The following is a 14752-nucleotide window of genomic DNA, read 5'->3' as shown; positions in this document are numbered from 1 at the left end:
TTTCCGTTTTTGGGAGTATAGGGTAAATTTAGGACCTACATGACCAAAAATTTGGTTCGTGCGCAGGCCCGTAGCCAGGAATTCTTAGTAGGGGGGGGGGGGGAAGTCAATCCCAGAGGGGGGAAATTTTTAATATATTGTCGCATTGGCAGATATAACAAAATCTATAAGTAACAGGAAAGGAATGATATCTTGAAACTCCGACGAACAAATGAAGTTAGAGCAACGTCAAATAACAGTATTTCGATCATGATCTTTCCGGACTGCCAAAGAATACAAAGATAAAATCTAGTCGGGACTGTAGCTACTTGATATTTACAGGTCGATAATGTTAATAGACGATTAACATGTATCAACAGCTTTGAGCCTTTCTGCAGAGCTGATTAAGGGAGCCCTTTATAAATCGTGCTTCATAATGATTCCCTCTAGTTTCCAGTATGCAAGAATTTTACGCACAAAGGAATCTAATGAGAATCCAACTACATATTTTGTCGTTTTTTAACCATAATAATGAATGTAATAATGAATGTGAAACACTATCACATTTTCATCATGTTTGATAATTATTTGACCAACTAAGCTGTCCTACATCTTTCACCAGCCAACCTGTAGGGTGGGATGGTTACACAACACACTACGAAGCCAAGGGTCCCAGTTTCGAGCCTGGGCATGAGTGTTCTTTGTGAGCAGAGGCGAAACCACTGGCGTACGCTACAGCCCCCTCCGACATTTTCAAGTAAAAGCACCATAAACTCTGGAAAAACCAGAGTGGTAAATTCAAGCCCTACAAAATTATCCCCAGTTGACATTTTTGAGAGTGGAAAGTTGTAAATATACGATATATCTTATTGTGTATGCAGCCCACTAGAAACCAGTCAGGGATGCCAAATTGTGAAAAAACATTGTGGTCTTATAAGTTTCAAAAATCTCAAATTCTGCCTTCCATGTATTATGATATTAATATGCAACATACTCGCGATTTTAAAAATATTATTTATTGATTTTAATACGAAAATATATATAACACGACAAATTATTAGGTGCTCTATATTCCCACGGATCCCTATAAGTTTGCGCCACTGAAAGCATCCACCTATACAATTACAGCCCCTCCAGAAAAAAAGATCCTGCGTTCGCCAGTGGGCGGAACCACGAATTTTTGTCTGGAGGTTGGCCAGTACCAGGACAAACGTGCAAAAAATAATAATTGTAATATAGTGGTGGTAGTAATAATAGTAGCATCAAAGACGTTATTAAAAATCACGCAAGAAGGGGTTAGAAGTCTGTGCTAAAACATTTGTGATGGAACAAATGATTTGAAAATATTTTTCCAACACGTTCAATTTCACATTAGCTATTAGCTAATACTGGAAAACAAGCACACAACTGTATTTTTGAAAGACACAAAATGCATGATGAACATAATTCTATTTGTACATATGACATGTATTACTTTCATGTACAACATATGCAACATGGAACAACGTAAAATAAGAAAATACGTAAGTATGCAACATGTTAACACTAAATTGTGTATGCATTCAAAGTTTCTTTATATATATTAATGAGAATACATTACATAATCAATTCATCCGCCTCATAAAAAATCAACAGTAAAAATAATACATATTTTGTCTCCTTTTCCTCAAAAGAATTATTCGTGCATTTGAGAGAAACCTTTTTAGCAGCAACAGTCTGAAGTAGCTACATATTTGGTCTTACTTCTCTCTCGGGTACATGGGCGTCCGGAAGGGGGGGCAAGGGGGGCCGTGCCCCCCCTGGAAAATTAAAGTCAACCAAAATTATGTACTTCACACATATAATTTCATTTTAGCCACAATAATATGTGTTAATTATTGAATGAGCATCATAAATTCAAATTTAAGCAATGTTTTTTTAGGGAACAACACTATTTTGGGAGAAAATGTGCCTTGTTTGCCCCCCCCTTGAAAAAATACCTTCCTTGCCCCTCCCTGGGAAAAATCCTGCGGACGTCCATGCTCGGGTAATTTAGAATGCATTACAGAAAACAATCATATTGGGATCGATGCGAGCAAGAACATTTTTAGATCCAAATTTTTTAAACTGTAAACTTAATAGGGTGTAAAAAATTTCACAGAGCAGCATGGAATTTTCTTTAACACATTTTTTATTTCATTTAGACCGTTCTGCCCCATAGCTATGGCTCTCAACTTGGACTATAATAACAGCAGACATTGCGAACGAAGCGAGCAAGAAAATTTTACGAAAATTTGAAATGAATGGGGGCAATTTCCTGTTTCCCCCACCTGCAAGTTCCCTTGTCCGTCTGGAAGAAAAAGCTAATTCCATCTTGAGTATCCATTTGTCCTACTATTCTTAGATTCTGCTAGTCTTGTTTTTTACTTAAGTGTTTGCCCCCCTAGAATGGACTTCCGTTCAAGGTTGAGAGGACAATGCTCCCTGCTCCCCTGTGGTTGCTGCACTGTTTGTGAGTTCCTCTTCATCAATTTCACGTCATTCCTCATGTTCGCGATTAGCTAGAAGTGGCAGAAAAGCAAAGCTAAGTAACAAAAATTAAATATCCATTCCCCCTCTCTACTGCATGAATCACTATTACCAAATGGTAGACTTGGTAAACAAAAAATTAAGTAGTTCAAACTTCATAGCAACACATCCAAGAAAAACATCCAAACACATTAGGCACCTTTAATACAAGACTTCTCAAAATGTCATAACTGTTCTAGATACTGAAAATTACGAAATAATTTCCCAAAAGTCTGAATCCTAGTACATTATTTGGAATCCCACCCACCTCATTAAAACACAAAATCAATAAGTGTCTTTGTTATGTTGCTAGAGTAATACAGGATATAATTGTAAAGATTAGTGAGAATATCAGGTGTTCTGTATATTTCACAGGGGGGCAAAGCAGGCTCTCAGGGGGGGCAGTTGCCCCCCCTGCCCCCCTCTAGCTACGGGCCTGTTCGTGCGTATATAATGTATATCATTGGTCGCAGGATAACCGCGATAATCTTAATAGTTACTACTTCACAGCAGTGGCGTCTCCTGACCCTGAACTTCAGGCGTTGGCAAGGAAGGAATGTTAACCCCTCCCCCTCTCATTTCTGTGAGCCAATATTACAAATTTTCTCCGTACCTTTTTGGTGTAAATTTATAAATATTTAGAAAACATTAAATTACATAAATTATTTTAAATGAAGTAAATGCTTCATTTAAAGTATTAATATATTTGAAGGGTAAGGAGAAAATTAATATGTTCAATACTTCGCCATACAATTAATTTTTAAAGCACGAGTTTGCAACCAGAGGGGTTGGTGGAACTCCTACCTATCACCCACAAAAAAACACCGTGGACATAAGAACGACCCGTTCATTGAAAAATCGCTAAAATGCACATTCCCGATTTTCCCCGTACCCTTCATTTATCCTTCCAAAATGTAAAATTTGAAAAATCAACTGCTCATTACTTAGTTACTTGAATTTCTTTAGAGAGAAATGCGCTGATCACCGCCTCATAAAATTTGGATTTATCCCCTTCTCGCAGCTTAGAAAGTAATTCTTTCTGGATGGAGATAAGACTTAAATTCGTCATCCGGTTCTGAGTTTGAGTAGATCGGCAGAATGTGTGGGGTAGTGATTGCTGCCACACCAGTTTTAAGCCATCCGATTGGTTGACGCGAACTCGTTGTTCATTGGTGGACACATTAATGACGTCCTGGTTTGCATTAATGACGTACTGCCTTGCTGGAAGCGTAAATGAATCTTTGAACTTCACATGTGTTTTGTTTGAGGTAAAAGCCGGTAACAAGCAACAAGAAAGAAGTCTTTTTTTCGGAATTGGAGCTCCACGTTGATTAAAGAAGAGGAATTTACACGAAGAATCAACGATCGTTCAGGAAAAAATAACATAAAATACTTGCTGGACCTAAAATATAAGTGAGTACTACTATTCTTTTTTGCATTATATCAAAGTTTTATTTACTTTGCAGGTCCTCGAATATAAGTGAGTAATACTATTATTATTTTTGTATAATATCAACGTTTTATTTTCTAGTGTACATTGCAGTGCGGATATACTATTCCATCTATCCTAATCTGTTTGACTTATTCACTCACGCGTTTTCGAAGGCTAATTATATTTTGGTAACACTTTACTATACCTGAGACGGATTCCTTCAAATTTACAGGAGAAAGTACTTACGGAATTCATTTTCTGTAGCGTTGTTGATGTTCGGGAATGTAGTTTTGATCCATTTTAATGCGAATGCATGTGGTTTTCTACGAAAATCTATTTCCGACGCGCTATTGCTGCTGCCGTGATTTGCTTTCTGCACGAGAGCACAATACGCGATATTGCTGCTGCTACAAGCCGATGTTGTCCGTATATGCTAAATTGAACGAAAGGAGTGCTAATGGAACCTAACCTAACCTAGTAGGCATACCTCGTCCCCGTAAGTAAGTAAAAAAGTTAATTTAAAATTCCTAAAGTGCTTTCAATTTTTTTAAAAAAAATTAAACTATGCTTGCCTTACCTAACCTAACATAACGTCAAAGGTTTGTTCCTGAGGTTTTTTTAAAATAATTTTGTAATTTTTTTTTTATTTGAGCATACTTTGAAATCCGGCCCGAAAGTAGGTATTTTTCGGTAATGGAGCTTGCAACACTGCATGCACACTCCAAATCGACAAAACACTGGCACAACGAACAATCAAGGGTAAGCTATCGCTATGTTGTGTGTGGAAATAAACAAGAACAGTAAGTACTCGTAAATGTAAGAAATATACATTATTTTCGTTACAAATTACATTATTTCACCTAAATAAGTGTTCCGGAATGCAGAATAGTACGTTAGCAATGTAAAAAAGTGCAAAAGAAATCATTCCCAGGTGTCTCAGGTATAGTAAAGTAGTACCGTACTTACTGTTGTTCCATATTTCTCACAAACCATCCACGGGTAGCCCCAAAAACCATTGACGTTAGCCCAAAAATTCACGAAAGCCCCACGAACCATCACGGGGACGAGGTATGCCTACTAGGTTAGGTTAGGTTCCATTAGCACTCCTTTCGTTCAATTTAGCATATACGGACAACATCATGGCGGCAGCAGCAATAGCGCATCGGAAATAGATTTTCGTAGAAAACCACATGCATTCGCATTAAAATGGATCAAAACTACATTCCCGAACATCAACAACACTACAGAAAATGATTTACGTAAGTACTTTCTCCTGTAAATTTGAAGAAATCCGTCTCCGGTATAGTAAACTGTTACCGGAAGTATTTACCGAAATAATTTTAATGCTAATAGCCATAAACCTAACCTGCCTAACCTAGGATTGAAAGCATTAAGAACATCATACCCTTTCATACTTATGTCATGTGACATAGTAGCAGCACCAGTCCACATGCGAACACCTTGTGGTAGTTTTCCAACTCCATGGCATGCAGAAAAAAGTACTTGTCTCCTGCACGAAAAGTAAATACACACACATCAACAACTAAAGAATACACACATATGTGCATTAGGCTAGGCCAGGTTGCAGATCATACACATGCAGCTTAAAGTCTGGTGAAAATAGGTCAAAAGCTAGCTTTTACCACCTGGTGAAAATACCAAAAACACCTGAAAAATATATTTATTTTGCTGTAATTGATATGCACCTTTCAAATCTTGGTATAATAATGAAGAGTAATGGCACAGAGAAATTAAATTTATAAATTTAATTTCTCTGTGGTAATAGTTCGATTATGTCTAGGATTGTTGACAAATAGAACAATTTAAACTAGTTGTCAACCACTGGATCTAAAGGGCCGGCTCCCATGGCTGAGTGATTAGCACATCGCACTACGATGCCAGGGGTCCGGGGTTCGAATCCTGGCCTGGGCATGGATGTTTATCAGTGTCCATTCATCAAATCATCAGTCATCCCCATCTTCACAAGTGACACAAGAAGTGAAGTAAAATATAGGAAATCAACTGGACCTAATGAACCTCTCAAGACCCTGAAACACTATCAGATTTTATTTTTAGGCATGATTTTTACCATGAGATATAATAGTTTTATGTTATTAGATATTTTATGTTAGCAAATTAATTTGATTTCATGGGGTTTGTAATTTTTAACTTGTTTATTTCATATTGTGGGTTCAGCTTGATGACAGTTACAATTCCATGCATATTTGGACTTCGTATGTGTTGATGTTTCATGAAAATATAGTGGTGAAACTATTCTTTGTGTTTGCCTACCTTAAGCCTTACTTATTGAAAATACAGTGGAACACACCTTAAATTGAATCAGAAGGGACCAGTATACTTATATATAAAAACTGAGATTACATTAAATAAGGGTCTCACTTATACGTACGTACCTTCTACTTCCATTTTCCGGTGTTCCTTTTACGATTACTATTATATTATTGCACATAAAAAATGTTTTTCCTGCTACTGAAATCAACGCATTTCTCCATTTGTTCACGTCTATATTGTTTACACGCTCAAGTGTTGTGCGATAAGTGAGACCCTTCGTTTCACGGCATTCGAGTTGATTTGTCGCTCCGGATTCCACCCACAGACGCACAGTTTCTTTCATTATTTCAGACGAGGAATGCTTGCAAGGTTAGGTTAGGCCTGTTAGGTTGGGTTCCAATAGCATAAATACAATGAAAAATGTTTTTCCTGCTACTAAAAGCAATGCATATCTCCATTCGTTCGTGTCCATATTGCTTACGCACAGTTTCTTTCATTATTTCTTCGAGGAATGCGTACAAGGTTAGGTTAGGCCTGTTAGGTTAGGTTTCATTAGCATAAATACAATGACTAATTATTATTTAGGCTAAGAGAACTAAACCTAGCTACCTAACAACATAGGCATTTTTTGCTTTCACTAGATTTGTGCAGGAATATGCATTTTCCTTCGTTGCTACGATTTCAATACCACCCAACCTGGACACGTTTTTCTGTTGTTTTTTTTTAAAGAAAAAAATTTTTCCGCACCTTAAAACTTCCTTTTCCCGATTACTAACTACAAAACGTTACCAAAAAATTATGAACCGTGTTCCTCCTAAGCAGCCCATATTCTGCAGTCTTACCTTAAGTAAGTGCTATATTCCCATACAGTATTTATTCGCAAATGCTAACATTGCACTGAATAGCACACAACAATTTTTTTTTACCAGTAGCGGAACAGGATTTTCTGCACACATTTTAGATTCTTGGCTGCTTGACTTTCCGCAAATGCTTTTAGCCTGAGAAACCACACTAAGCATATCCAAATCATTCTGCTGTAAGGCAAATTAATGCTGTTCAATAATGGTCTATTTTTGCAAAACATGTCCAACCATCCATTACATGCTTTGAATTCAGTCTTACACATTTTTTGAGTGGCATTTTTAGCATATTACTGTAACATGGGACCCAGTATGTGGTGATTTTTTTTCCTCTGGCAGAGACAAACCACTCTCACACTATTTCATTATGTTTGTCTTTTTTTCTTAGGTTTTATTTTTAATTTTCCGTTAGCACAGTTTTCCCACATCTTCATAATGAAAGTTTTTTTTCTGTACAGTATTGTACACTTGAGTTTTTATCTGCCTAACAGACAATTTGCTTCGCTCAATTCTGTAGCTATGATAACAACTGCAAGACTAAACTAGCTATACAGAAAGTGTAGGCCTCGACTCGCCCATGAGTAAAATTTCTGGGAGGAGGAAATAAGTGAATTTAAACACAGCTGGGTGCTCAATATAGAAATGTTCAGCATTATTTTCTGTGAATTGTGTGTGCAACTTCAATAATTTCTACTAAACTTTTAATTAATCATTAATATAATTCAAAACTGTCTCATGGAGGATTTGTCAGTCTCACTGAAGGGGAGTTTGTCTTGGTTGTTATTGTTGAGAGAAAAATTAGTTAAAGCTTTGATTGCTTGTTTCTATGTTCCTTCAAATTTTATTTTGTCCCATATCTAGTCTACTTGTAAGAAGCAATGGTATAACAATTAACTGATTCAGGTAAATGCTTTGAAATAGTGATCTGTTGCCTTATATGACAGTTTGATTGATTGATTTGGTGTTTTAAGTCCACTTTAAGTACAGTAAGGCTAATCGGGACTTGACCTACAGTTTAAAGTGGGATCCGAACCACTATGTGCCTCCACCGGGTATTGAACCCTTTGATTATAAAGCGACACCGCTACCACTGTGCCATCGGGAAGGCCCTATATTCAGTTCAGAAAATAAATTTTGTATAAACTAATGTACTTATCTTTTTCAATTATGTAGAATTTGCTTTGAGTATTTTTTTCTTTTAGACACTATATGAACCATTGTCAGTTTGTGAATGTACAATGGCTGTAAGTACAAGGTTCTACTTTATAGAAATTAGGTTTTTTTATTGTGGAATGAGATGTATGTAGTTGCTATTGCAAATTATGCCATGTGAAGAAATTTTTCTAAATCCCAATAAAGCAATAAATTACTTAATATTTTCCAGAATTTTACAATTTTCTGCATTATGAGTTTTTCTTCATAAAATGCTGTTAGTGTGTAATCCAGCATATAATTTGTATGTAGGAATAATTTTTGCCATGATTGTTAAATTTTCATCTTTCGTTTATTACACACAAAGCTTGCCAAGATGGATGAAAATTGTCATACAAATCTGTTTGTCTTACCACTCAAATAAATCTATGTCAACAATGCTTATGCAAATTTCATAATTTACAGGTGTTCTCCCACATGTAGTAGACAACTTTAAGTTGGAATATGGTATTTCCATCTTCACAGAACATTACCGTGTGTCAAGAATAAACTCATATGGTAAGTCTCAACATTCATAGTTTGAATTTTATATATTTTATTGAATTTTCTGCTCTTCGTATTCAGATCACTTTGCACAACTTCCATACTAGTTGCATGTGTGACCAAAAGTCTACAGTATTCCATATTTTACTCCATATATACCTTTTGGGTCCGTCCGGAAATCCTGCACCCTCGATTTCGGTAGTGAAATATTTTTAGCAAGATTGTGTGTTGCATATTGTTGAAAAGAAAATTCTGTAGCGTGGAAACAAATATTTACAAGTATAAAGCCGTTTAAAGTGGAGATACAGCCGTTTAAAGTTGCAAGCTGGAAGTCTACTTGCGGCCATGTCAGTTTCGTAGCAGCCACCCGCACCCGTACCAATAGATATATAACAGTCGCTTTTTCAGGCCTAAACCATAAAAATTGGCCACAGATTCCAGGCTCCGTCCCTGGGCTAATCAACCTACCACCCCCTACTACTTCCGCAGCCCCACCTTTTTCTATAGCATCCCTTTAAAGGCATGTTAGAACCTGCCCAACACTATTTTTCGACAATTCACTCAAGGTACCAAAAAATTAAATATCGCAAATTATACCATTCCACAAGTCAGTCATAGGAAGAAAAAGAAATGTGACTGAATCCATGATGGAAGCCCTGAAAAACCATAATGACGTTATGTATGTAAGGAATTTTAATATTAAAAAAATGCAAGTTTCGTAGCACGTAGATCTCGAAAAATTTCCTTCCGCGCTAGTTAAAAACACCCTTTCTTAAGAAACTACATTTTGGACAAAAAGATTTGAAATGTGGTAGAATTCGAGGGTGGAGGATTTCCGGATGGAGCCTACCTTTTTACCAGTGTCACCAATCTAAACAACTATAGCTAACTAATAAGTAGGGCTGAGCCAATCCCAATGCTAATGTATTGGTATCATAAAGTATTTTATTCACTAATACTGGCCGATACTTTTCCAACATTTGGTCTTGCATGGTTTTCTGCAAGAATGCCATGTAACACTTATGGCATTATCTAATTATCTTGAAAATTATTTAAATTATGAACTTTATACTTCACCAATAATCTGTGTGAAAACTGTGATTACTTGAAAGCCTGATGTGGGGCGGAGTAATTCTTCAATAATTTTAGACAAAACTCTGATAAACTGGTGCTTGTAATTGGAGTGGAGAACTAACCCACTAATATTGATCAACATTTTGAACAGCCTTTAATTGCTACAATTTTAAAGCATTGGTATCTTGGGAATCAGTAAGAGCTTTGGCATCGATGTGGATGTCTAGGAATTGTAGCTTTCCTGGCGACGTGATTCAAACAAGTGTTCTTGGATTACCCTACACTGGCCTCCATTTCTATATTCCCTAATGATGAGAGCAATGTATACGCTTGAAACGTTGGAAGCCAACATCAGCTTAACCTAGCTGGTAACCCGAGAACTTTTGTTTGGATGCGGATATCTGTTCAAAGTGGTATTGGCTCAGCTCTATTAGTCATACTCATGTGAAAAATTACTTAAGATAGCTTTTGACAGATTGTGTAGTATGCATACATTCCATAGATTACATAGCAATCATGAGACGTGAGAAGTTTGTGTCGCATTGGTATTCAATGTCAAATTAGTAAATTGTAGATACATGACTACTGATAAGTGGAAGAGATGGAGGTGTTGATCTCACTCCAAATAGATCTTTTCAGAGGAGATCAATTAAACAAAACCTAAAAATTCATTTTTGGAGTTAAATGTTCCTCTGGCTATCATTAAACGATTTGTGGTCACTTCTAACAAAACAAAGTTCATGTGCAAATGTTGCTACAACTAGAATAAATGCATTGCACGACAAAGACAGCAATACTGAGAAACTCGTATGAATCATTTTCATTGTAAATAATTTGCTGTTCATTGAAATCCTTGAGCCCTGATGTACCTAATTTGTTCTCATATTTTCTAGTGCAAAGCAGATGAATATAGCTTCCCTAGGTGCCCTCATTACCTGTTTGAACTATTCCAATGATTCATTCGACACAAATGATACTGAATTCTATTACTCCCCAGTTAACCTTCACACAATAAATTTTATGACTAAGTTAGTGTTTCAAAGCCTTAGCTGCCTCCGCATATCTCAAGAATTGGATTTCATCTCTTCATATATGTATCCCATATATAGGATTAACAAAGGTGAAGATCTGTTATTAGCAGTGTTGTTTGGTCAATTATTCCTGTGGCTATATGCAGCATTTGGTTTTTCTTGTGTTTCTTTAGCCTGTCTTCCTTTTCTGTGTAACATTTCTTGCTTCCTTCTGTTATTTCTGGAAGTCTTTACGTTTAATGAAATTGATGTCTTCCTTCCATATTTGCTGCAAGCTGTATTTCTACATGGCTCTAAATTCTGTGTTAAAGCTACCTGCAAGGATATTTAAAATAATGAAAGAACTCTCTGACATGTTTCTTTGTAGCAGGCAGTTTAAAGTAAAGATCTACAAGCCGAATTTGGGTCTTTTGAAGAATTTGTAAAAGATCTCAAAGCATGGTGTGATGGCAATTTCCAACCAATGTCATCCACCTTTGATGTGTGAAAAATATGTCAAAAGTGCTCTGATATTTCATTTGTTGATGGCACTTATCAAGTAATATGCAGTTTTATGTGAGGATGGGCAAAGTAATGGCAGGCCATTTAGATTCTTTTTTTGTATAAAATTAAATGAGACTCAGTTTGTGTTGAGGGCTTTCTCAACATTTGTAGAAGCTAACCCCTTTCTGTTGTTGTAGACAAAGATTTAAATGGAATTTATAATCAATCCATATCCGTTAAGCTTACATTTAATCAATGTATATTGTTATATTACATTTTTGCATTGTAATAATCACCCAGACAAGGAAACATGCCTGCTCTACTAGATATGTTTTTATTATTGTGCATAAGTATTACCAAAAGTATTACTGCTGGACCCTGTGGCCGAGTGGTTAGCTGCGACGCCAAGGGTCCCGGGTTCGAATCCCGCTCGGGCTTGGTTGATGTGAATATCCATTTCATCACTCATCCACCTCTTCGCAAATTAGCCAAGAGGCACAAAACACGAAGTAAAATAAACTAAATCAATCAATCAACCAAAAGTATTACTTTCATTTTAGTGTATTTCTTGCCATGATGATGATATTGCGTTTTTATGTTCAGGTTTTAGTGGGACTTGCAGCATGCCAGTGAAGCAGCATGTACAATTGGCAACACTGCCTCAAGACACTCATTCGGCTGCAGTCAAACATTCAACTAAGACGTGCATGTGTGTTGCGCGAACACAATTTAGTTGTATTTGTTATTGTGTGTATACAATCATGTGTATTCGTCAAATATAAGGATTCACAAGAAATAACGTCTACTGCATTCGTACAGTATCAGTATGATGAAGCAGTTACGGCAATCGCAAACATATGCTGTTCTTGATTTCACCATACCTCCTGTATTGTTTCTTTCCCTCTGCTGTATATTTCACTCTAAAGACAAGTAACTCAAGCTCTGAATCTAAGGTCAACAAAATTATTTGTACATACTGATTCATTGAATAGATAATAGACTGTATAGAACCTTCAAGTGTTTGTACAGTCATGGACACTTCTGGGTTGTAACGATTCCATTGAAAGTTAATGGAATTGTTATAACCCAGAAGTGTCAGTGACTGTACATGCCATAAGGTGACGTGTTCTAAGAAAAATTACATGTAATGTATTTATGTGGTTTGGATTTTAAAGTTTTTTAACTTTTTATTTCAGTATTGGATTCATGAAGAATTGCACTCACACCAAACCATACTCCTGGTACAACTCGACAAAGATATCTTTGGAAGAGGAATACATTTTTATCAAACCCACGATTGGTAAAGAAAGTCTTCATGAATTAAGTAATGATAATGGTATAAGATTGATTACTTTTGCAACCTCAAAGAATTTAATTGTGAAAAGTACCACTTTTAAACATAAAGATATCCATAAATATACCTGGTCTTCTCCAGATGGTAAAACTCATAATCAGATAGATCATATTCTCATTGATAAGAGAAGGCATACTAGTATAATTGACGTTCGTACACATAGAGGTGCTGACTGTGCCAGTGACCATTATTTAGTAATTGCTAAATTAAGAGAAAGACTCTCAGTGATAAATCATAAGCAACAAAATCTAAAAGTTCTAAAATTTGATACAGGAAAGTTTACTGATGAAAGAATTAAGAAAGATTACCAAATTAAACTGTCAAATAGATTTGATGTTTTGCAGGATTTAAGTGATGATGAAAATATAAATGAAAGAGACGTAAATAAGAATTGGGAGCACATACGTAATGCAATAGAATCAGCAGCTAAAGAAAGTATAGGATACCATAAACCGAGAAAAAGTAAGCCATGGTTTGATAATGAATGTCATAATCTAATAGAAATAAGAAATCAGGCTAGACTTAGGTGGTTAAATAACTCTGATGATACAAATCTAAACAATTATAATAGAATAAAGCGAGAAGTTAACCGCACATTTAGAAGTAAAAAAAGAGATTACTTGAAAACCAAAATTAACGAAATTGAAACAAACAGCAAAAATAAAAATATCAGAGATTTATATAAAGGTGTAAATGAGTTTAGAAAGGGGTGGCAGCCTAAAGTAAACTTGATAAAAGATAAAGACGGTGATTTTCTAGCTGACCCAAGTGATATTCTAAATAGATGGAAGAACTACTTTAATGACCTTTTAAATGTCCATGTAGGAGATAAATCAGAAGTAAATGAAGTCCACACAGCAGAACCTTTAGTTCCAGAACCTAACTTGACTGAAGTTAAAGATGCTATTAAAAGGCTAAAGAATAACAAAGCACCTGGCATTGATTTAATACCAGCTGAGTTAATTAAATATGGTGGAAATTCGTTAATATGTCAAATTCATAAATTAATTTGTTTAATATGGAATAAAGAAGAAATCCCTCAACAGTGGAAAGAATCCATAATTGTTCCTGTGTTTAAAAAAGGTGATAAAATGAACTGCAATAATTACCGTGGAATTTCTCTACTCTCAACAACATATAAAATATTATCTAACATTCTTTTAACAAGACTAACCCCATATGCTAATGAAATTATAGGTGATTATCAATGTGGATTTAAACGTAACAGATCAACTACAGATCAAATTTTTCACATCAGACAGACACTTGAAAAAAAGTGGGAATATAATCAAAATGTCCATCAGCTATTCATTGATTTCAAAAAAGCATATGATTCGGTCAAAAGAGATAAACTATATAATATATTAGTAGAGTTTGGAATACCTAAGAAGCTTGTTAGTATGATAAAAGTATGCACCAGTGAAACAGAAAGTAAAATTCGTGTGGGTATTAATATGTCTGACAAATTTACAATTCATGATGGGTTAAAACAAGGAGATGCATTATCTCCATTACTCTTTAATTTTGCCTTAGAATATGCTGTTCGGAAGGTAAAAGAAACTAAAGAAGGCCTAAAATTAAATGGTGTGACTCAGTTGTTAGCATATGCAGATGATGTAGACTTACTGGGGGATGATGTGAATACAATTAAGAATAATGCTAAAATATTTTTCAAAACTGCTAAAGAGATAGGTTTGGAAGTTAACAAAGAGAAAACTAAATATATGCTTACAGGCCGAAACCAAGTGTTAGGTAATAATCAAAATCTAATTATTGATAACAACTCGTTTGAACCAGTTTCCAAATTCAAATACTTAGGAGTAATATTAACAAATGAAAATTATATTAAAGAGGAAATAAAAAGTAGGCTTAATTCAGGAAATGCATGTTACTTCTCTCTTCATAAACTTTTATCTTCTCGTTTAATATCTAAGAAACTAAAAGTTAAAATATACAAAACAGTAATTTTGCCTGTAGTATTATATGGATGTGAAACTTGGTCCCT

The 14752-nt window shown here is 35.5% G+C and overlaps 1 long non-coding RNA gene across 1 annotated transcript; it reads left to right on the top strand.

Moving 5' to 3' along the window:
* Positions 1 to 3788: 3788 nt before the first annotated feature.
* Positions 3789 to 12685, top strand: LOC145979976 (uncharacterized). The gene is made up of 3 exons (XR_014440821.1): positions 3789 to 3939; positions 8728 to 8820; positions 12590 to 12685. It is a non-coding gene; the product is annotated as an uncharacterized LOC145979976 (long non-coding RNA).
* The last annotated feature ends 2067 nt before the right edge of the window (positions 12686 to 14752 follow it).

The sequence above is a fragment of the Lepisma saccharinum genome, chromosome 27, assembly GCF_977018435.1.
Source record: "Lepisma saccharinum chromosome 27, izLepSacc3.1, whole genome shotgun sequence".
Lineage (NCBI taxonomy): Eukaryota > Metazoa > Arthropoda > Insecta > Zygentoma > Lepismatidae > Lepisma > Lepisma saccharinum.
This window is presented reverse-complemented; position numbering and strand designations above follow the sequence as displayed.